The sequence below is a fragment of the Podarcis cretensis genome, assembly GCF_951804945.1.
Source record: "Podarcis cretensis genome assembly, chromosome: 9".
In the NCBI taxonomy this organism is placed as follows: domain Eukaryota; kingdom Metazoa; phylum Chordata; class Lepidosauria; order Squamata; family Lacertidae; genus Podarcis; species Podarcis cretensis.
Genome location: NC_137178.1, coordinates 24,870,062 through 24,892,326, shown reverse-complemented (window position 1 = coordinate 24,892,326; position 22,265 = coordinate 24,870,062).

The window sequence follows — 22,265 nt, the reverse complement described above, 5'->3', positions numbered from 1 at the left end:
TAGTGTTGTCGCAGACAGTGAAAAGGAGACGATCCTTGGCAGTGAAATTTACAGTAGCCACATCTGAGAGAATCAAACACTCTAGCGCCAGCGCACAGGCCACGGATCACTATTAATATATGCTGCATCTGGTAGAGAGTCCCCCTGCCCCCGATTTTCATCTTCTGTTAGCAGCTGCTGCTGAACTGAAGCATTCCCTGGGAAGATGGATTAATGCTTAAACTACTCTGGAAATTATGGCTCTGTGAAAGGAGTAGGAGTTAGCACCCTTAACGAACTACAGTTCCCAGGATAATGAGGGGGAAGCCACTATTGTTTACAGTGATACAATACAGTACTGCTTTAAATCTACAATGCAGATGGAAGTAAACCCCAAGGAACTTACTTCTCTGCTGATGCAAGTAGGGAATCTCTTACAATTGTTCAGAGGTGCCAGCTTTTGAGGAGGGGGCAACGCCGTGTGTGTGATGTCACATGTGATGTTGATGTCACAAAATCATGCGTGTGATGTCAGGACGTCAGGAGGAGGCAAATGTGGTGGCTGAGCAGCTTCAGTGGCTGATGACTACTCTTCCTCCTTGCACTGCCACCAGCAGGAGAATTGACCACTGGAGCCATGCCATGCTTAGCTGCACCCTTCACCTCTGTGCTTTTTGGACATTGGGGGGGTGGGCCCCCACCCCAGAAATATTTGGAGCATCCAAAATGGCCCAGCCCCCAGGAGCTTGTGCCCTTGCTCTTGTCAGAGTTCTAGTTGCATTATGCATTATAAGAGCATGCAATGAATTTCTGCGTTGTGGCACATGCCTTTAATTTTATTTATAATAGTATTTTTATATTGCCCATTCATGTAAAATTTAAAAGGAATGTACAATATATGCAAAGAAAGATAAAGATAAAACACAGTAAAAGCAATTACAAAATAACCACTGAAATGACTGGCTATTTAAAAAAAAAATTTAAACAGCTTCACAGACCTTTCAACATTTTTTAATAAAAAGTCTTCAAGAGATGCCTGAATATCAATACCAAGTATGCCTGCCTAATGTCTGCTGGAGGAGTGCTCCACAACATAGGAATGGTGACATTAAATGCCCATCTTCTAGTTGAGGGCAGTCAGGTCTTTGTAACATGAAGATGACTGACAGTGTTCCTCTGGAACAGGGCTGAACAACCTGCAGCCCTCCAGATGTTGTCTGACTACAACTCCCATCAGTCCCAGTCAGCATAGCGCGTGATCAGGGATGATGGGAGGTGTAGTCCAACAACATCTGGTGGACCGCAGGTTGTGCACCCCTGCTCTGGATGATCACATTTTTGACAGTTCTGGTTTGAACTTGATTCAACAATCAATTAAACTGAACAAGCAGATTAATACTGCTCCATTTCATAGCAGCAGTGGTAGTGTGGGTAGTTCTTATTCAAAGTGAAGTATCATTCACACCATCTCCGCATTGAATCTTCCACTAGGGATGCAAGAAGGCACTGTTTTCCATTCAAACACATATTTGGATTGGGTTGGCAGCGTGTAGCGCTGTTCCCGTTCTACTGCAGTTTGGCTTTTTGTCACATAATAAATTGTGTGAAATTCCACCATAGATGACAGAAAGGCGAATAATGTAGTTTTTGTCGATACATTATCGTGGTGGAATTTTACATAATTAATTATGTGATTAATTGCATTATTATTGCATTATCCCACTCCGTTAATTTCAATACAAAGACCATTAATTTCAATAATTTAGAGGAGAGAAACAACACAAATGGGCAATCATCAATTGCCCATTGTTTGCAGACTGAAAACAAAAGCAACAGAAAATACTGATTTGCTGGATTGATTTCTGTTCTGGACATGGGGCAAATATGTAAACATCAGCCATGTCTCCTATTTCCATCAGAACGTAGACATCCCTAGCTCCAACAGTTCCCATCTGCTGACACAGTCTCTATTTTCTAGGCTCTCTCCCTGGAAAAAAATGCATTTGAGGGAATGTGTACAAAGAGTTGTACACTGTACACCTGCACTGTACACAACTAGAATTCCTGGTCAAAACCTACGGTGAAAACTCTTTATGTTTATGTGCATTGGTCTACCATACCAGTGGCTACGCACACCATGTCCAAAGAGTCTTCTGTTGAAATATGGCTTTGATACCAACATCACACCTGCACTGTAGCCAAAAGGGTATCAATATTAATAAATAGAACAGCATATATTATCCCTACATCATGAACATTTATTTGCAACAAACGAACAGATTTGTCAAGGTCCTGCAAACTTAAAATATGTCAATATTAACCACCTTAATTGTGTTCCACACTAATCTCTCTCACACACTTATTAAATGAAAGAAAAATAAACAGTTGAATACTGAAGAGAAGCAGGAGTGGGTCTCTGTGATGAATATGCCAAGTGTAATCCAATTTGCATGGAAACATAGATGCTGTAAACATTTATGCATGATTTGGGAGGAACTGATCTAAATGTATAAACTAAAGGTACGCATTACAGAAACAGCAGAAACATTGATTCCCATAACTTCTCTGCAGTAAGCTGCCAGGTATAATTAATTTGTGCTCCTGGCCATATTAAATTGCTAACAAGCATAGCGTGTTTGAAATAAAGCAATAATTTAAATAAAATGCAATTAGGGATCCACAGTTACTTCAGCCTGGGCAAAGTGACCCTTATTTCAGCAGCACAGTAGTTAATGAAGCTGGCATTAAAAAACATTTTCACCCTGCTTCTGAATGTTATCTTTATATTCACTCAAATGTCATACTGTGCCTAAAACAGAATTCCATTAAATGCATTTCGCAGTCAGAAGGTGCAAGAGATAGCAGGGCTGTGCAAATGGAGACTTTGTGGAAACCCCATGTGATGGCAGGCTGGGCCTGGGACTGAAGAATAAATGAAAAGCGTAACTGGAGACCATGGTCCAAGGAACATTCAGAGTCTCTTATCTGAGGCCTGTTTACTTTTGACTGTCTTGATAGCTTGTCGTGTGCTAGGTTGTTGACTCTCAGGTAATTTCTGTCTCTAATTTATTCTTTGAAATCCATATGTAAAAAAAGACATAAAAAAGGATTCAATATATTTTGAGGTTGACCCTATCAAACAGGAATCTTGTGAATAGTGTGGGGAGGTGTTGAGGCTTCGGTATTAGAGACCTCAGCCCTTCCTTGGAACAACAGATCCCAGAGTTCCCTGAAGAGAAGAAATTACTGTCAAACTGGTTATGGTCTGTAACGTAAGATGAGACTACAAATACTGCATTTGGATCATCCATAGTGGCAAATAAAAAACTCATTCTCCATTAGCAGAGGAGGGTATCCAGCTGGTCTTACCTTCTTCCATTTGCACTGCAGGAGAGTCTTGTTGCAAATTAAGCAAGCTTTGTCCCAGTCCTGCATAGAAGGCTCCTCCCGCTTATTGTTCTGCCTGCATAGAATTGGATTTTTTCTTTTTCTTTAGAGGTCCTCTCAATTTTTGCACCTTATATTTGTGGTAGAGATAACTGTCAGTTCCAGAGAACAGTATCTTTTGTGATGTGTATTAAAAATACTTAACAGCTTTCTCGGGAATAGAAAATCACTGCCTGTAAATTCATTGTAGCCTGTAAATTCTGCTATATTGGATACCATATAGTTATACTATGCATCCAGTGGTTTCCAACCATATGCTGGACCTTAATAGAAGATGAGCCCTCAGTTTGCTTTGTGGTAATATTTCTAAACTTGTAATGTTTACTACTGGAGATCTTAGTATTTCCATCAGAAGGATCTGCATTGACTGCAATAAGTGATAATGATAAACCTTTTTTTAACTTGAAAGCCTCCCTAAATTTTATGAAGTCGGGTTTGTTTTGAAATAAATGTTCATAGAACTTGCTGCTCCTTTGCCTTTTTGTTGCCAACCAACATTTCAGCTTCCCTCCAGTTTCCCCCCCTACACTGTTATTTTAGAGGGGGTGGAATACTTTTGTTACACAAGAGGTGCCCGGAGATCATAGATTTTCATCGCATTAAACTACTGTCATGGGAAAATGCTTGTTTGAAGCCATAAAAGGGTCCTCACAAGAGAGAATGGCACAACAAATTATGTGTTTTCGCAGCCTGTGAAAGTGTACTGTGCTACTTCTCAGGAAATCTTAACAGCAACAGAAATAGAACAACCCATGATAGATCTACAGACCCCTAAGGCGAATGCAAAGCTCTCAGAGCAACTGGTCATGCTGGCCTACAGAGATGTGGTACAGATGATCATCAATAGTTTTCCTTTGCATCCCTCTTCTGCAATTCTTTTGGTAACTTGCTTCAAAATGTGACATTGATATCAGCACTGGAGAAATATCTGTCTGGCATTTTCCCATCCTTCTGCTCACAGAGGTCAGCTCCCAAAGAGCCCCTGATGGCTGGAGCTGATGTGTGTTTTAGTCTGAAACATCTGGAGGACAGCAGGTTGGGAAAGGCTGCCCTTAGGAATGCACAGGTGCTCCTACACATGCACTCTGACCTCTAACTCCCCCCCCCCTTAAGTTGTAGTTCCTCTCATTATGGGTTACAGACTAGTTTTATGTTTTGGAGGTAACTTGTCAGGGCTGGCGGAGGGGGTGTTTAGGAAGGAGGTGTAAAATTCCTTATTTTACAGAAGTTTCCATACAGGGCTTTGGATACAGACCCAATCTTTGATAGCTGGAAATTATAAATAGTTAACCCTCCCTATCTTCAGTTGTACCTTGGTTTTCGAACAGCCTAGCTCTCAAACATTTTGGCTCCCAAACACCGCAAACATGGAAGTGAGTGTTTCGGTTTGCAGTCAGTCAGAAGCTGTGCTTTGGTTTTTGAACGTTTTGGAAGTCGAACGGACTTCCGGAACAGATTCCGTTTGACCTCCAAGGTACGACTGTAATTTCTTAATGACTCCACACAGTGTGCTACATAAACTATACATTTTTAACCAGCGTTCACAGGACATGCAAGCTTCCTTTCCCCCAAACAGGAAGAGCAGTCTTTCCATTGGGAGAGGGGGGCATTTAGATAGTAATTTCAAACGGCACTACTTTCATGTGTACCCAGCTAAGTACCCTTCTAAATCTGAAATGTGTTCCAGTGGTGTAGCGTGGGGGGTGCAGGGGGGCCAGCCGCACCGGGCGCAACATCTGGGGGGCGCTCGCCGCCTCCAGAGTCACCAAAGAGCCTCGGGTGCAGGCTGTAACAGAGCCCCATGTCTCGCGGAACCGACGAGCTGTGCGTGCGTCCGGGCTGAAGGCGTCTAGCAGGCAGCGGCTCTCAGCACTCGCCGCGGTCCCCGCGCATCAGGGCCGCGGAGGGCGCGCCAGGCAGCCCCTCCTCACAGCTCCGCCGCCGCCGCCGCTGCTGCAGCTGCTGGGCCATGTTGCATTTTCCTCGCCTCTCTGCCCTCCTCCTCCGGGCAAGCGGCGTTGTTTGGGCAGCAGCACCAGCGGCAACTCGCCTCAGATCACCTGACATGGACCCGTCGCCGGCGCCGTGGCTACCTTACCGTAAATACCCCAGCCCAGGCAGCAGCAAGAAGAAGCTGGCAGCGGCGGCAGGTTATGGGTTAGGGGTGCAAATTACTTGCCTTGCCCCGGTTAGGGGGCACAAATTACTTGCCTTGCCCCGGGTGCTGACAACCCACGCTACGCCGCTGATGTGTTCTGTGTTGGACTGCCTTTGAACACTGCTTGGAAACAGCAGTAAACTCATGCAAGCCCAGCAGCTAAATTACTGGCTAGAACTGGGTGAAGCAAAAATATATCTCTAGTATTTTTCGTTTAACAGCTAAATGGGTTCCTAGCATATTTCCAAGTACAATTCAAAGTGCTAGTTTCAACCTCTAAATCATTAAGCAGCTGGCTTTTTTACAGATCACTTTGTCCCATATGAAATGGCTTGAGTATTGAGAGCATCCATCCAGGTCCTTCTCTAGCTGGGTGGCCATTTGTCTTACTTTACAGAAGACTGTCCACTACTTGAAGTGCTAACAGATGACAGTCCTATGTTTGAAGGCATCCTCTTTCTGAATGGGCAGTCTGGTCCAAGTATAGTTTAAAGATAAATAATCCCAAGAAGAGAGAGCAGGAGCCTTGGATTTGTACATCCAAAGTTTGCCCCTTGGATGGCAGACTAAACTGGTACATAGGCCACAGTTTCCCCACTATGGTGAGATGCACTGAATTTGTATTTAAATTTAAATCTATACATAGAAATTAACACATGCACATTTTGTGCAAATCTGCATCTTCTTTTCTTCTCTGCCTGCCTGCCTTTTTCTCTTCTGCATTTCCTCTTCTGGGGCGCTCACAGGGTTGTTGCAAGGGAAACATATGGAGGGAGGGTGATGCACCATTTACACCCACCAGTGGAATAAATATTTTAAAAAACACTGACTGCCACACATTTTGTTCCTGGATTATGCCTGGGCACAGTCTTTCCTTTGCTTCAAATCTCCAGTAACAAAGCAGCTGCCGTGACCATGGAAAAAAAGCATGTATGTATATTAAACAAAGACAGCAGGACTTCTAAAGTATTTTTTTAAAATGTAATCTGGTCTGCCAAGAGGTCTAGCACATGGTATATGCAGATGTAGACAGCTTTCATACCAGAAATTCCTGGAGCACTCTTCCAGTGTGAAAGACATATTCCATTCATGTGAATTGCAAAAAAGATAATAAAAGAAGCTGTAGATTCTATTTTCTATCACACTTGTCTGACACAAACTTGCAACCTAGCTACTGCAGTTGTTTCTACTACTTATTTCTTCTTCTTAAAATAGATTTTTATTGGGTCATTTTGTTCTTGTTGTCTGTTGAACCTTCGTTGAATCCAGGTTCTACACATGCATTGAGAATGTAATTGGGTTCTACACAGCTCAGTCACCAGGTTCTTTATGTAAGGTTTATCCCAGGTTAAGAGCAAAATCCTGGGTGTGAGCTCAATGGATCACATTGTACTAAAAGAGACAGCACACAACTAATTCACTGTAGCAGTTGATTTGTAAGCACTATCTATAAACAAAGACAGATGTCCAATTTATTTATTTTTTGCTTATATAGCACAATACCTGATTTATTCAAGCTAAGATGTCTTTTTCCATAATTTTGTCTAGGGGAATGAGCCAGACTCAGGGCCTCTTCATAATCACACTTTTAACAGGTACATGTCAAAAGTTTAGGGGCCCCTCCCGACTGCTGTGTTTTTTTGCAAGTGCATTCTGCAATATGTTACTTATGCAATGACATGTGAGTGGTGGATTTATAGCGGACCTCCCACACATCAGGATTCCATGTTATGAGTTGAGTTATTCTGTGATTTTTCTCCAGTGTTCCTTCATTATTGCCAAGAAAGGAAAAGTAGACATTTTGAATGGGTCTGCTAGCACATTTCCATACAGCAGCTTATTGTGGACTTGGTGCTGTTTTGCACAGCATCGACATGAAGGCATCATCATAAAAATGGCACCCCATATTACCATATTGGCAATGGTAAATCGGTGCGTGGGAGGGATATGGGATACATTTTGATGAGGTGAGCACTGTGAAGACACCGCACAAAGCATGCATGTATGCATGAACAGCATGGAGTTGAGAATAAAGTGCCATGTGGAAGTGCCCATAGAGTCAAGTGAGGACCAGGCTATTTAGAATGCTTGAGAGACTGTTTGGATCTCAAGAAATATGTGAACAGGTGGTATATTCTTCTACTACAGTGGTACCTCTGGTTGCAAACACGATCTGTTCCGGAGGCCCATTCGCAACATGAAAAGAACGCAACCCGCAGCAGTGCGTCTGCGCACGTGCGGGTTGCAATTCGCCACTTCTGCGCATGCGTGAGTGACGAAACCCAGAAGCAATCCTTTCCAGTACTTCTGGGTCGCCGCAGGACGTAACCTGAAAGAACATAACATGAAGCAGACGTAACATGAATTATGACTGTATTTGTACTTATTAGGCTCCACCTCTAAGTTGGGAAATAAAGTTAAGGCCTGGTCCACTTCTGGACCTGCTTGCAGAGGCAGTCTCTGAGAATAATTCCTACATTTTTCATAAGTTCTATCAACAGAAGTAGAGCAAGAATTGATTTGAATTTGGTTCACATAAAGGATTTTTTCTTTTTCTTTTGCAAGACTATATATTCAGCAACAAATTTCTTAGGCTGCAAAATCCCCTCACTGAATAATACAGCAGAGAGCAATGTATGAGGTCATTATCCAACATAATAAAATGCAAGACTGAAAAATTAAGGAAACTTTCTGAAGTGATGTGAATAATACATTTTTATCTCTAATAGCCTCAGCCTATACAAGCTTACTTGGAGGCACATCCTTCAGAATTCAATGGAGTTTGGTTCTCCGTGTGCGTAAAACTACAGCCTCATTTAAAAAGAAAAGTTACTATGATTGCTATGGTGTAGGATATAGGAAACAGCCATATACTTTTTAAAACCTTGCCAAGTTCAAGTTATTGTTCCTAGAAGTGTGACTGTTTGATTCAGGTTATCTGTGCTCTCTTGTTCCTGGAGCCAGATGTGATCTTCAAAATCCCCATTACTGGTTATTGATTGCTATTTGTGTGGCAAAGATAAATCACATTCAGGCACATTAGAAAATAGTGTGTGTTTGTGGGTGGGGTGGGTGGGTGGGTGGGAGTGAGAGAGAGAGAGAATTTCTACAGCCACACTCAAGTTAGCATTTGTGCATGCATCTTATTGGTCAGTGGGACATCATCATAACATTTTAGAAAGTTCACTGAGCAACTTTAGAGTCTGTTGAGACAGCACCTTATTAAGTAATACCTTTCTGCTCAAACCGCCATTGGTCTTAATCTCCCTACCCTCCCACTGCCTTTACCATTCCAGCTACCAGAGAGTTTGGCAGCTGTCTCTGGGTTTTTAAGAACTGATTTTGTCATGTCATTGGCCTTATGGGACAAAATATACGGAATCATATTCTCATCAGGCATCCAAATAATTTCATTGAAGAGGGACAGTTTGTTAAACTCTTGTCTTTTTCACTAGGATAGCTGACACGTCTTCAAATGCCTGCCGACTTCACCGAATGACAGCTGTGTGGAATGGACCGGCATATCACAGGCAATGTGCAACAAGAGATAAAATGATGGTTTGGACTTCAAAGAAAGTGATTGTAACCATTCTGAAGTCAAAGGGTTTGCTGCTGCTGCCATTGCCAGTTGGTTACTCCTAGCTCAAGTGTGGGGGTCTGAGCTCCCAAGTATTTGGAAATTTTCCAAATTGCCGAGGTGCTATATATTGATCTGGGGTGAGCCGTGAATGGGAAGACGGCAGTTAGAAAGGAGCCCAACTGTCATGATATTTCCGTTAAGTCTTGTGTGGGTCAATTGCAAACAGTTCCTGGTGCTAGATCCAGATTAATTACATTTGCATTCCTCAAAAAATGCTCAGGAAAAGCATATTCTGCTCTGTATTACTCTGGGTTCACAATGAGAAGGCATTAAAAATGATAAATAGTTCATGATCCTTTTAAGGAAAAGAATTATGAAGTTAGTTAATCTGTTCTCTTTAAAAGCTGGTTGGTCAATTAGAAAAAGAAACCTTTAAAATTCACAATTATGTAATATCTGTTTGTCCATCCATCCATCTATCCCACCTACATCACTTCTTCCAGTGTGGGGTTGCATTGAATATTTAGACAACAGCAATGCGACTTAGGTCAATTTTAATAATATTTATGAAAGTCTTTGAAAAACTGGAAAGCTTCCAGAGCTTGTTCCAAAAACATCAACTGGACCAAAAAGGTGTGAAATTAACCCAGTGAGAGAAATAATTTTGTGGAATTGTGGTCTCTCTCCGTAACTCCATATCATTTTGCTGATACATCAGTACATTTGAGTGAGGTTTGCTCCTTTGAAGTCCATGGGGAGATACTTCTGATTAGACACACAAAAGATGGCACTGTTCATCTCTGATTCACCCCCTGCTTTCAAATAAAGGAGACGGTCATTTCTTCAGGGCAGCAGCCATTCTGAATCTACAAAATTCAAGAAACACATCAGAGAAAACAAAACTGAACTGCCAATTCCCATCCCCCCAAAAGGGTGGTATTTCTGTACTGTTAATCTCTCAGGGACTGAAGCTGGGATCTTTTTCTTGCAAAGCAGATGCTGTACCACTAAAATGAGGTCCTTCATGGCAGAGCAATATTTAGATGACGAACCATTGTGACAGACTTACTGTTAGTCATTAATTTGTACATGCCGGGTTTAGGGTTAGAGAGGGTTCAAGTTTGCTCAACAACATACAGGGTTACAGGACTCAAATTTGTAGCTCCATTAATACTGTGCATACCAGAGTATATATTACAAATTAGGGATGGATGAATCAGTCAGTTTGGGCCTCTCTTTTTTCCAATCTTCACTTTGCCACATTTGCACATTGGTTTCCCTCCCCCCCCCCAAAAAAAAAAACCTTCATGATAATTTGTCTGCATTTTAGACTCTGTACACACCAGAGCTTAATGCACAAATGTTTCAGAATACAGCCACAATAAAGCACAGAGGGGCCCAGGATGAGCCCAGGATGCACTAAATTGTCCTCTGTCTTTTCTGCTATATCTAAACTTGACTTCTTAAGTATTCCTCACATAAAGAAAGGCAGGGAATCTTTCACTACCAAGGGGAATTCTGCCGAGCCAAACCAAACTGGAGCTGCCGTAATAAAGTTATTAAGTACGCCATTATAATTGAGAGTGTTCTGCACAATGTAGCACTCAAGGTGAGTCTCTCTCGCTCTTTCTTTCCTCTGTTACTGTAGTTAAACTCTATACCTGGTTTGATGGACCAGCGCTTTTGAGCTAGTCAGCACCTGCTCAGAGCACTTGATACAACTCTTGATCTCTTTCAAGTGAAGCCAAAGAATCAAGACTTAATTAGTAGAGAAATATCTCTTACACAGATCGACCCAATGCAAATTCCCCGAGGGACAGAGATTTGTCTCTATTTGGAATCCCTACCCCAGGCTTCCTCACTCGCTAGGCGGCTTGTGTGCTTTTTTGTCATCTGGCAGACACATCTATGTGCTGCATGATACTTCGAAGCACAGGAGACTTCATGTCTTCAGGTAAAGGCGAGACATGTTGTAGCAGCTTTGATGCGTACTTATGCTCCCTCGGTGCCAAGCCAAACAAGACAGAGCGACTTGCTTTTTCTGATGCTCTTCACAAAGATCTATTTCTTGGCTCCTTTATTGGCTTGGTTCGCTTCAAAATATTTTAGGTACTTTTTTTTAAAATCCTAAGAATAGCTGTCCTTCAGCGCAATACTTTGTTGACAAGATTGTCCCAGGGCAGAAGATTAAATTATAGTGGAGTGCAGGCAAAGAATTATACACCCCCCCCAAAAAAAAGACATTTGAAAGGGAAATTACTGCAATACAGTACATTTTGTGCTCATTTTGGATGAAATTATTGCAATACATTTTGTGCTCATTTTGAATGGCACTTCTCAAAGAGGTCTATGGGATTTAGCAGCATTAAGATGAAGGGGGGGAATCATTGTCAAGTTTATATCTCTTATGTGCTCTCTCACACTCTTCTCGCTTTAAGAGTAAGCCAACATCTGGGTTTGCAAACAATACTTTTCCTGTGCATTGCTTTACTGTCTCCTCTCTGAGATGGGAGAGCCATCTGAGTTTCCTGCACTGCAAGGAAAGAAAGAACATAGGCAATTCTCTCTTGGAATCATCGGGACCGATTCATATCACCAGCTGATATGCACATCAGGTCAAGTTTCCGGCCAGTTGCATACCTCAGCATGGGCTGAAAACTGGACTGATCATGTGCTTAAAGGACTAAAGTGAAGAAGGGCTGTGTAGCCACACTTGTTTTCTTACTGGACTCCTTTAGGCATTGCTTTTCCACAGTTGGCTGCAAGCAGAATTAAAACGGTGGTTGCGTATGGTGTATGATATAGGGCTACATTATCTAGCAATCAACAGCCTTTTATAATGTTAGTGCACAAGTGAAACTCATTCAGCCCAGGACTCCTGCAAGTTTCATTAGCAGCTTCTGTCTCTTTTGGTTCTTCTTATTGAGCATGGCAGAAAGATTAGTGATGAACCGACCTCTAATATCCCTTATGTTGATCAGCTTCTATTCCCCATTGGGGGAGGGCTTTCATTATTGATTTCCACTTTTTATTTTTGTCTTTTCTTTCATTTATAGCATAGAACATAGAAAACTGCCTTAAAGTAGGTCAGAGTAAGTGGTCAACTAAGTTTTACTTAGACCCATTAAAAGTAATAAGCATGACTAAATTAAGGAAAGAGACTGAGTTTGGCGGTGGAGATTTCTTAACAGAGAATTATTAGCATTACCAAACTACAGTTTCCAGTTAAAACTAGTATAAATTTGTAATGCAGATATGTCATTACTCCATACAGACACATGCAGCTTTCTGCTTCCCTTTCTATATCTGTACTACTTTTCATATGGTAAGGACCTGAGTCTACATCCTTACATAGTGTTTGGATAAAAATTAAATTCAAATTCTATATTTCCAGTTTGTTGTTTTTCTTTTTTTGGTATCTATATATTTGATAATGCAATTCTAAGTGTATTTTGAGATAAGTTCATTAGAACCACCTAAATGTATTTTAGGGTTAGAGTGCCAATAACAAACTAAGGTTTTGAAATATGAAGCTTTGGAATAACTTCAGACTTTGTGAATAGCATTTAAGAACATTCACATTTCTCAAGACAAAGCTTGAGTCAAGGAAAAGAGGTTTGCTAATTTTAAAGCATGTGATCGTGTGACCAAATTCCAATTCATGCAATGTTCCATTGTAAACTCAAATGTTTCCAGTGGAGTCCACCTTTGCTGTAAATTCTAATCTCAAACTATTCAAGCTATTTTTAATTTCAGTTGTTCTTGTATACATGCCAAAGACTCTCCTCCCTGAAAGAGAGGGGAGTGGTTGTGGGCGGGAGCCCGAACACCGCTCCTAGCAGGGGGCGTTGCCCCCTGCCTGCGGCTCACCTGGCTGGTGCTCACGCCCCCCCGGTGGCCGTCCAACCAGGTGCCATGGGGGGCGTGTCCAGCAGCCTTTGTGCTGCAGCACCAGCCTCTTCCCAGCCTCATTTCTCTTCGTCGTCCTGTGCGAGTCACCCACCCTCCACTCCCTTTGAGTTAGGGCTTAGGTCATTGGCCTTGCTATGGACCTTAGGTTGGTCGCCCCGGTTGCCCGGGGGGCCTGGTAGGAGTTTTTCCATTTGGCATTAGGCTTTTTGGTTTTTTCGCCTACCTCATATCAATCGTCACAACTTTTTGTGGTATTGGTGGGTAGGTTAGGCATTGGAATAATGTGTTGTGGTGTGTCGAAGTGCTAGGTGTGGCCATCACCTATGCCTTCAATTTCTAGGGGTATTCCGTTAAAGGAATCTGGCAGTCGTGTATTCCGTCTGAAGCCTGCTTGGCGGGAGGCCATGGCACGACCCTTGGTGACATCAGGGTTGAGCCTATAGTTGGATTAGCATCAACAGGTGATGAACCCCTGGTGAATAAACCCACTTGTTTCGCGATCCAATGCCTAAGCCAATACCTTTGCATTGCTGTAATCAATAAAGTTGTGGCCTTTTCTAGCCCATTAACCTTATATCACGTGTCCCTGTGTCCCTGCGGGGGTCGGGTCCTCGAACCACAACCTTAATTTCTTCCCTTTTTTGTGACAGTTAAGGGTTCCATCCACTGTCATCTTTGACAGTCAATAATACACTCTGGTCAGTGACCAAAATAAATTGATTCATTCATACACAATCAATCATATTGTTGCTTTATGCCTCTTCCTTTAGAAATCCTGATCAATTAGTGGCATTAGCTAACAGATGACATGCAGTTGAGCTATGTTGTGTTGTGATAGAGAAACATTATGTTTTGTTGGTTTATGATTGAATACAGCTGCTGGGGAGGTGGGAATCTTGGCAGAATCTTATCATATGAAGTCCCAGCCTGCAAGGAATTTTGTTGAATTAAATTAGCTATGTGTGTGTGTTTGTTCTCTAAAAAACAAACAAAAAAACCAAACATGCAGGCCAGTCTATAGAAATGGATTTTCCTGTAGCTCATCTTCTGCTTCATGTTCTCTGCTCAAATTTCCTCATCTCTTCTTTGCTGAGCTCTCCATATGCCTCGGGGATCTCTGGACCAGACTTCCCCAACCCGGCACTCTCCAGATGGTTTATACTAGAATTCCCAGCCAGCAGGGCCCATGGCCAGGAATCATGAAGTTGTCAAAAATATCTGAAGGGCACCATTGCCCTGGACTATATTAATACTGGCTCAATTATTATTATTATTAATTTAGGGGTACTCAGTGGACATTACTGGCTCCTCCCCCTCCTCCCCACTGCTAGATGGAGAGTCTGAACCACATACCAAGGCACACACTGAAGAGGGCAGGCAGTTGTGCAGACAGGGAGTGCTCTTGTGTTTTCACAATCCCCATGTTGCACATGCCCAGATCATTGGCCATCGACCCCTGGCTAGCCAGGGATTTGCATCACCACCACCCATTCATTTTCTTTTTTGTTTTCACAACACAAGGTTGATGCTTCCCACATGAAGTGCTAATGCTTCCATAAGAACAGCAATCCAAACGGAGATGGTGTGTTGGTGTCTCCTCCTCCTTCTCATCATCCTTGCCACCATGGCAATTTTGGTCAATTACTAGTTGGACCTTCTGTCAGGCCATGGATGCTTATGGATTCCTAGACATACCTAGTTCTGATGCTGAACATGAACCCAATACTGAAGGAAAGACTTGGTAGCTGCATTCTCTAGGATTGTGCATGATGTTTCAGCACCGGTCCAAGTGTGTGTGGCGCTTCATCATGGTCTGTGACCAATCCACACTGCTAGTTGGGAATAGTTTTGCTACAGTGTGAGGCTTTTGAATTTTACTGTCCCAGAACAGGGGCATTAAATGGAACACACCGGAGTCACTGGACTTGTGATAAAGAATTTACAAAGATGCCAGAGAATAAACGCTAGTGTGCCTGACACAACTAATGACCAGGGAGGTTGTGTTGATAAGGAAACTACAGTGGTACCTCAGGTTAAGTACTTAATTCGTTCCGGAGGTCCATTCTTAACCTGAAACTGTTCTTAACCTGAAGCACCACCTTAGCTAAAGGGGCCTCCTGCTGCTGCCGTGCTGCCGGAGCACAATTTCTGTTCTCATCCTGAAGCAAAGTTCTTAACCCGAGGTACTATTTCTGGGTTAGCAGAGTCCCTAACCTGAAGTGTATGTAACCTGAGGTACCACTGTATTGTAAAACTGTGGTCAGCACCTGTTAAAGTACTTCCCTGCCTCACATAGCCATTTCTTGTAAAAACCAAAGTTTATTAGACAAACTTAGGAAGAGAAGTGAAACAACAAATTTAGGAAGAGAACTGATGCAAAATAAATCACAGAGCAACCTCCAGCATTATACAATACAGTTTGTTAGAAGAGAATAAAAGGGTTCAGCTCTGGTGGACCAAATAAAGTTGGCCTGTGTGGAGCACTAAAATATTAGATTCAAATCCCTGACACCCTTCTGTTTATGCTTTGAGATGGCAGAAATAAGCATCCTTCGTGCACTGCAGTGGCAGCGACACCAACAGAGAAGCAATAGCTTCTGGAGGTCACTGGCTCCTTTCGATTAAAAAGGGATACATTGAAATCCCAGCACCTCAGAAGCGCCGCCTGATTAGCTTTGGTAAAAAGCTGAATGACAACCGTTTTCCCAATCTACTGAAGCCATGCAGTGAAATGGAGCAATCCTGCCTGAGATGGGATTTAGACTTTTGTAGCATGCAAGGGAGGTAAAGAGCTGGTTTTAATCCATCAACAATGCTCTCTCTCTTGGAGATCTTGAAAATTAATACCACAGACTGGGCACTACCTCTCGCCTTACACATCCAAAATCTGCCAGTCAAAGGAGGTCTAGATTTCAAAGAAAGAAGATGAGTGATATTGTCCGCTGGGAGTGTGCACTGGCTTCAGAGAAATCCAGAACCTTGAGCCAAAAAAAGGCACTTCAGATGGATTCTGGGCTTGTTCAAGGTGAAGAAGGATATGCACAAGGCACCACAAATGAAAGCAAAAATAAATAAATAAATAAATAATCCACCCCTGAAGTGCCTCACGGTGTGTTGGTTACTCGGATGCCAAAAAACTACTACAGACAAGTGCCTGCTGAAAGTGAAACTAATATCTCTAGCCTTACCATATATGGAAAATCCTAGGGTAGGCCACAAGGATAATGGTAGAGCAAGTGCCAAGGTAGGAAGAAGGAGGAGGGACGAGTTTCATTGTGACTGACAGACCAAGCTTCTAATCAGAGGAAATTATTTTACCTGCACTCTCTGATCCAGAGATTTTGGGAGGAAGGTGAATCCTTTAAAGGTGCCTGTCGTAAAAACTGCTGGACTAATTTGTCTGCTATTTGACAGGACACTTATCTAAGAGAGCCTCCCCCACGTATGTTATTTTCAGAGCAATTACATACAAAACACTAGGGGAGATTAAGTGCATTTTTTTTTACCCACCCTGCAAACTGTAATGCCTAATCTTGGAGAAAACCTACTGCAGCTATCCTTCTGAAATCTAACAGGATTTGTCTCTTCACAAGAGGCTACTGTACCTGCAATTTTCATTCACTTCTGCCATAAAATAAAAATGTAAATGTTTTCTTAAAAAGAAAAACAATCTTTAAAATGCCCAGCAAAAAAGCGTGCACAGGGTGGTAGTGTTGACACTGGACCTATCTGGATATATTTAGTCAGGCTTAATCCACACTGGAGGGGCTAGTGTGCTGAAAATTTCAAGCATTTTTGACAAAAGTGAAATGTTATAGCCATTTTTAAATTTCCAAGTATTGTGGGGGAGGGGCGCCTTGGTTTTCCAAAGCACCAAACTGAAACCTGAACTGCATCTTATAGTCAATGGTGTATACCCCTATTGTCTGTACTTTCCACTTAAAATAGATCAGATCAAGGGAATTTAACCCACTGCTGTATTTTACAGGATTTACTGTACTCACACCTACAACAAGCCTGAGGAGATTGTGACTATTCCCATATTACAGGCAAGGAACAGAGAATAAGAAAGGACACCTTTCCATACAGGCAGTCTATAGTGGAAATCAATGTGTAGTTGTTGAGCATTGTGGGATCCAAATATTTTCTCCCCCAAAATGCTTCTGTTACATTCCCTTTTCCAGTACACAAAACTTCAATATATTGTGTGTATGCATGCACATGCACGATTCTTGCCCTAATTAGCAATTTGGGGCCATCTTTAGAATATGGGTGAATGTGCCTAAGATCATAGAATCATAGAATCATAGAGTTGGAAGCGACCACAAGGGCCATCGAGTCCAACCCCCTGCCAAGCAGGAAACACCATCAGAGCACTCCTGACATATGGTTGTCAAGTCTCTGCTTAAAGACCTCCAAAGAAGGAGACTCCACCACACTCCTTCACAGCAAATTCCACTGTCAAACAGCTCTTACTGCCAGGAAGTTCTTCCTAATGTTTAGGTGGAATCTTCTTTCTTGTAGTTTGGAGCCATTGCTCCGTGTCCGCTTCTCTGGAGCAGCAGAAAACAACCTTTCTCCCTCCTCTATGTGACATCCTTTTATATATTTGAACATGGCTATCATATCACCCCTTAACCTCCTCTTCTCCAGGCTAAATATGCCCAGCTCCCTTAGCCGTTCCTCATAAGGCATCGTTTCCAGGCCTTTGACCATTTTGGTTGCCCTGCTCTGGACACATTCCAGTTTGTCAGTGTCCTTCTTGAACTGTGGTGCCCAGAACTGGACACAGTACTCCAGGTGAGGTCTGACCAGAGCAGAATACAGTGGCACTATTACTTCCCTTGATCTAGATGCTATACTCCTATTGATGCAGCCCAGAATTGCATTGGCTTTTTTATATATAGTGTATATAGTGGTACCTCAGTTTAAGAACAGCCCTGTTTACAAACGATTCGGTTTATGAACTCCGCAAAACTGGAAGTAGTGTCCCGGTTTGCAAACTTTACCTCAGTCTAAGAACGGAAGGGCACCAGCAACGGGGTGCCTCATATGGGAAAGCGCACCTCGGTTTAAGAACGGTTTCAGTTTAAGATTGGACTTCCGGAATGGATTAAGTTTGTAGACCGAGGTACCACTGTATATATTCGCTGTGAAGTAGAGATTAAACAAAACTGTTTCAGAAAATAAGTTGCCAGTGTATGCTAAATGTGATTGATATATGTCTGAAATGTGGAGAAAATATAGATGTTTTCGAAATCCAACTGAGGTTGTCAGCATTTGCACATGGACTTTTGCTGTTACCTATATACAAGGTTGACCATGCAAATGAAGGACCCTCCTCAAAATACACTCACACTTAACACTACTGTTGCAGAAACATGAATTGCAGACATGTTCTGAAAACAAGTATGAGAAATGCTTAGCACAGAATAGGAGCTGCATCAGAATGAAACACTTCAATTTTTCTATGGGTGCCTCTTGCTTTGGGGCTTTTCTGCTCATAATGATTAAAAAACAGTCTCCAGCAACCTGTCATTGCTACCATACTTGAGAGGCAGAATTCAGATGCAGATTGCTCTAAATCCCATTAAGCCTTTCGACCATTTGAGTATGAGTGTCTGCTTGTGTGTGTGTGTGTGTAAGGGTATATTTATAAGTCTATACATCCATTTACTGCATGCACACATGCTCTTCGACCCTTGCACAGGGACACACACAGACAAGAAACACACATAAACATTTAAAAAGTTCAAGCAGAAGAGTGTTTATTTTCCAGGCTATTTTTTTTTTGTCAGCTGCTCCTATGCACCCGTCTTATAAATATTTCATGCCCAATATTTAACATTATTCTTTCCCCAATCGGATCAGCTTTGAAATGCTCCTCAAAGTGAATTCTCTCCTAACAATGGCTTGACGCAAAAGCCTTTTTTCCTCTCTTAAGAAGAAGAGGCTGCACATGGTCTGCTGCCATAGCAGCATGAATAGTTCCTATTTAATGGAAAATCAAAGATACTTTACATTAATGCAGTGAATGCAAGTGGGGAGGGGGAGAATGGAAAGCTGGACACATGTGCACCCTTCTGCTTGAAACACGGAGGAAAAGCCCACCTTCCTTCCTCCGGTCCCATTATTGCTACCCAGCCTGGATTTGAACCGTAATGGGAAGTGACAAGTTTATGTAAATGATCCACACAAGGATTTTGCTCTTGTAAAACAGAGCAGTTACTCTGGGCTTTCTAATTATTTCATGCCTTGTGGTTCTGTGATAGGGCAGAGATGACTATACTTGAAAAGTCTATTGTGATTGACAGGCCACTGTCCCCCTGGAACTCATTAAGGTCTGCGCTTTGTAAAAGGGGAAGAAAACCCCACCGGGCAAAAAAATAAGAAATCACCCTAAATTAAAAAAAAAAAAATGTTTTAATTCCGCTGCCAATGGCATTTTCTCAGTTTATTTGTTGGGAGTTCTGTGTTTGTGGAAAACTCTTAGAAGGAGTTCAGCTTGCTTGCTCCAAAAGAATCACTGGTTTTCAGCTACACACATGCACGCACACATGCACACACACACCCCAACTCCTAGGGGCTGAAGGGTCTTTGCCCCCCAATAAAATATTTGAGGGGGCCAGCCTCTCCCCAAGTTGATAGGCATTGCCATTCAAATAGTGTGCATGCATTAAATCATGTGATCAATTATGCGGGGCGGAGCTTACCTGCGCCCCCCACTCCCCAATATTTTATTCAAGTTGGCACTCCTGCGCACACACACATGCATATATATCACAGTGATAACCCCCTTTTTGTGGCCTTTAGACAAACCCTCAGAGAAGCTTACTGAAATAAGTACTGTATTAAAAAGAAATGACACAGGAGGAAAAAGAAATGGGTGCGGGAGAGGAACAAAGCAAGCTCAAGCAAAAGGTTGCACTTTATTATACTGCAGTTATATTAATTCTCTCTGTGCATATTCTGACTCTCCAGGAGAGCAGCAACAGCATCTTGCTTATGTCATCCACAGTTCTGGATGCTTTGCCCTTGATAAAGCGTGTTCTCCATAAGAGAGAGCATGTGTTGCGGTGGGGGCCTGCAGCCACCCCACTGTTGTTTGGTTAAAGGCCACAAGCTGTGATTGGGCAAAAGTGTGTTGCTGGGGAGTTTGTTATGTTGCAAATTGGTGGGAGGGGTCAGAGGGCTTAAATTCAGGGCATGCAGCTTGGGGCTTTCTCTTGGGCTGCAGGAACTGGATCACCCGCCCACCCTCCCTGAAAAGGGGGGGGGGTCATTGCTCTCTGACCTTGTTATGCCTGTCATGGGGTCGTCTGCTCTTGGGGCAGGGGCCTGGTAGGAATTTTGTCCATTTGGCTGATTGGCTGTTGCCATTTGGTTTTTTGCCTACTGCGTAGCAAATAGTCACAACTTGTAAGGTTGGCGGTTAGGCATTGGTTAAAATTGGTTGGTGGAGGGGTAAGTGCCTACCCCTCCAACGGTGGTGCTGCATAGGGAATTCCGTTAAAGGAATCCAGGGGCTTGCCATCCTTTCGTCCTAGTCCCTGGCATCAGACTTGGGTTGTGGCCAAATTCATGCCAAAAACCTTAAACAAAAATTGATGTGTGTGGTGTGAGTTATTGGGGTGGCTTGGGCACCTCGACGTGCAAAAACTGTAGCTGACTTGATGGAATTAGAATCCTCACAGGGAGGGTCTGGGTTGAATGCTCTCCTCATGCATTGATTTAATAATAATAATAATAATAATAATAATAATAATAATAATAATAATTTATTATTTGTACCCCACCCATCTGGCTGGGTTTCCCCAGCCACTCTGGGCGGCTTCCAACAAAGATGAAAAGTACACTAAAATGTCGCATATTAAAAACTTCCCTGAACAGGGCTGCCTTCAGATGTCTTCTGAATGTCAGGTAGGTGTTTATCGCTTTGACATCTGATGGGAGGGTGTTCCACAGGGCGGGGGCCACTACCGAGAAGGCCCTCTCCCTGTAACTTGGCCTCTCGCAGTGAGGGAACCGCCAGAAGGCCCTCGGAACTGGACCTCAGTGTCCGGGCAGAACGATGGGGGAGGAGACGCTCCTTCAGATATACTGGACCGAGGCCGTTTAGGGCTTTAAAGGTCAGCACCAACACTTTGAATTGTGCTCGGAAACGCACTGGGAGCCAATGTAGGTCTTTCAAGACTGGTGTTATATGGTCTCGGCGGCCGCTCCCAGTCACCAGTCTAGCTGCTGCGTTCTGGATTAGTTGTAGTTTCCGGGTCATCTTCAAAGGTAGCCCCACGTAGAGCGCATTGCAGTAGTCCAAGCGGGAGATAACCAGAGCATGCACCACTCTGGCGAGACAGTCTGCAGGCAGATAGGGTCTCAGCCTACGTACCAGATGGAGCTGGTAAACAGCTGCCCTGGATACAGATTTGACCTGTGCCTCCATGGACAGCTGTGAGTCCAAAATGACTCCCATTTAAGTGATGATTCTGTTTGTTTTGCCCTCCCTGGGTGCAATCTTCTCCCCAGGTCAGATCCAGAAGCAGAGTAGGTGACCATGTCCAGACCAGGAGGACAGCTTCTGCCACTCTGCTCTATCCCCAGACAGCTGACTTGATGGCAGTACGTTTTCAGATATTAATGTTGCTGAATTCAAATGTGTTGGCTTGATTGTAAAACAAATAAATAAAACAAAACCCTTTAGCAATAGCTATAAAGATGCAGGTGGACGCAGGTGGCGCTGTGGGTTAAAGCCTCAGCACCTAGGACTTGCCGATCGAAAGGTCGGCGGTTCGAATCCCTGCGGCGGGGTGCGCTCCCGCTGCTCGGTCCCAGCGCCTGCCAACCTAGCAGTTCGAAAGCACCTCCGGGTGCAAGTAGATAAATAGGGACCGCTTACCAGCGGGAAGGTAAACGGCGTTTCCGTGTGCGGCTCTGGCTAGCCAGAGCAGCGATGTCACGCTGGCCACGTGACCCGGAAGTGTCTCCGGACAGCGCTGGCCCCTGGCCTCTTAAGTGAGATGGGCGCACAACCCCAGAGTCTGTCAAGACTGGCCCGTACAGGCAGGGGTACCTTTACCTTTACCTTTTATAAAGATGATAAAATCTAGAACCTCTGCCTTTGAGGTTTCATTTACTTACGACACGGATGTCCATCATTTTTCCATGATGGAACTGGAATTATTTGCATAG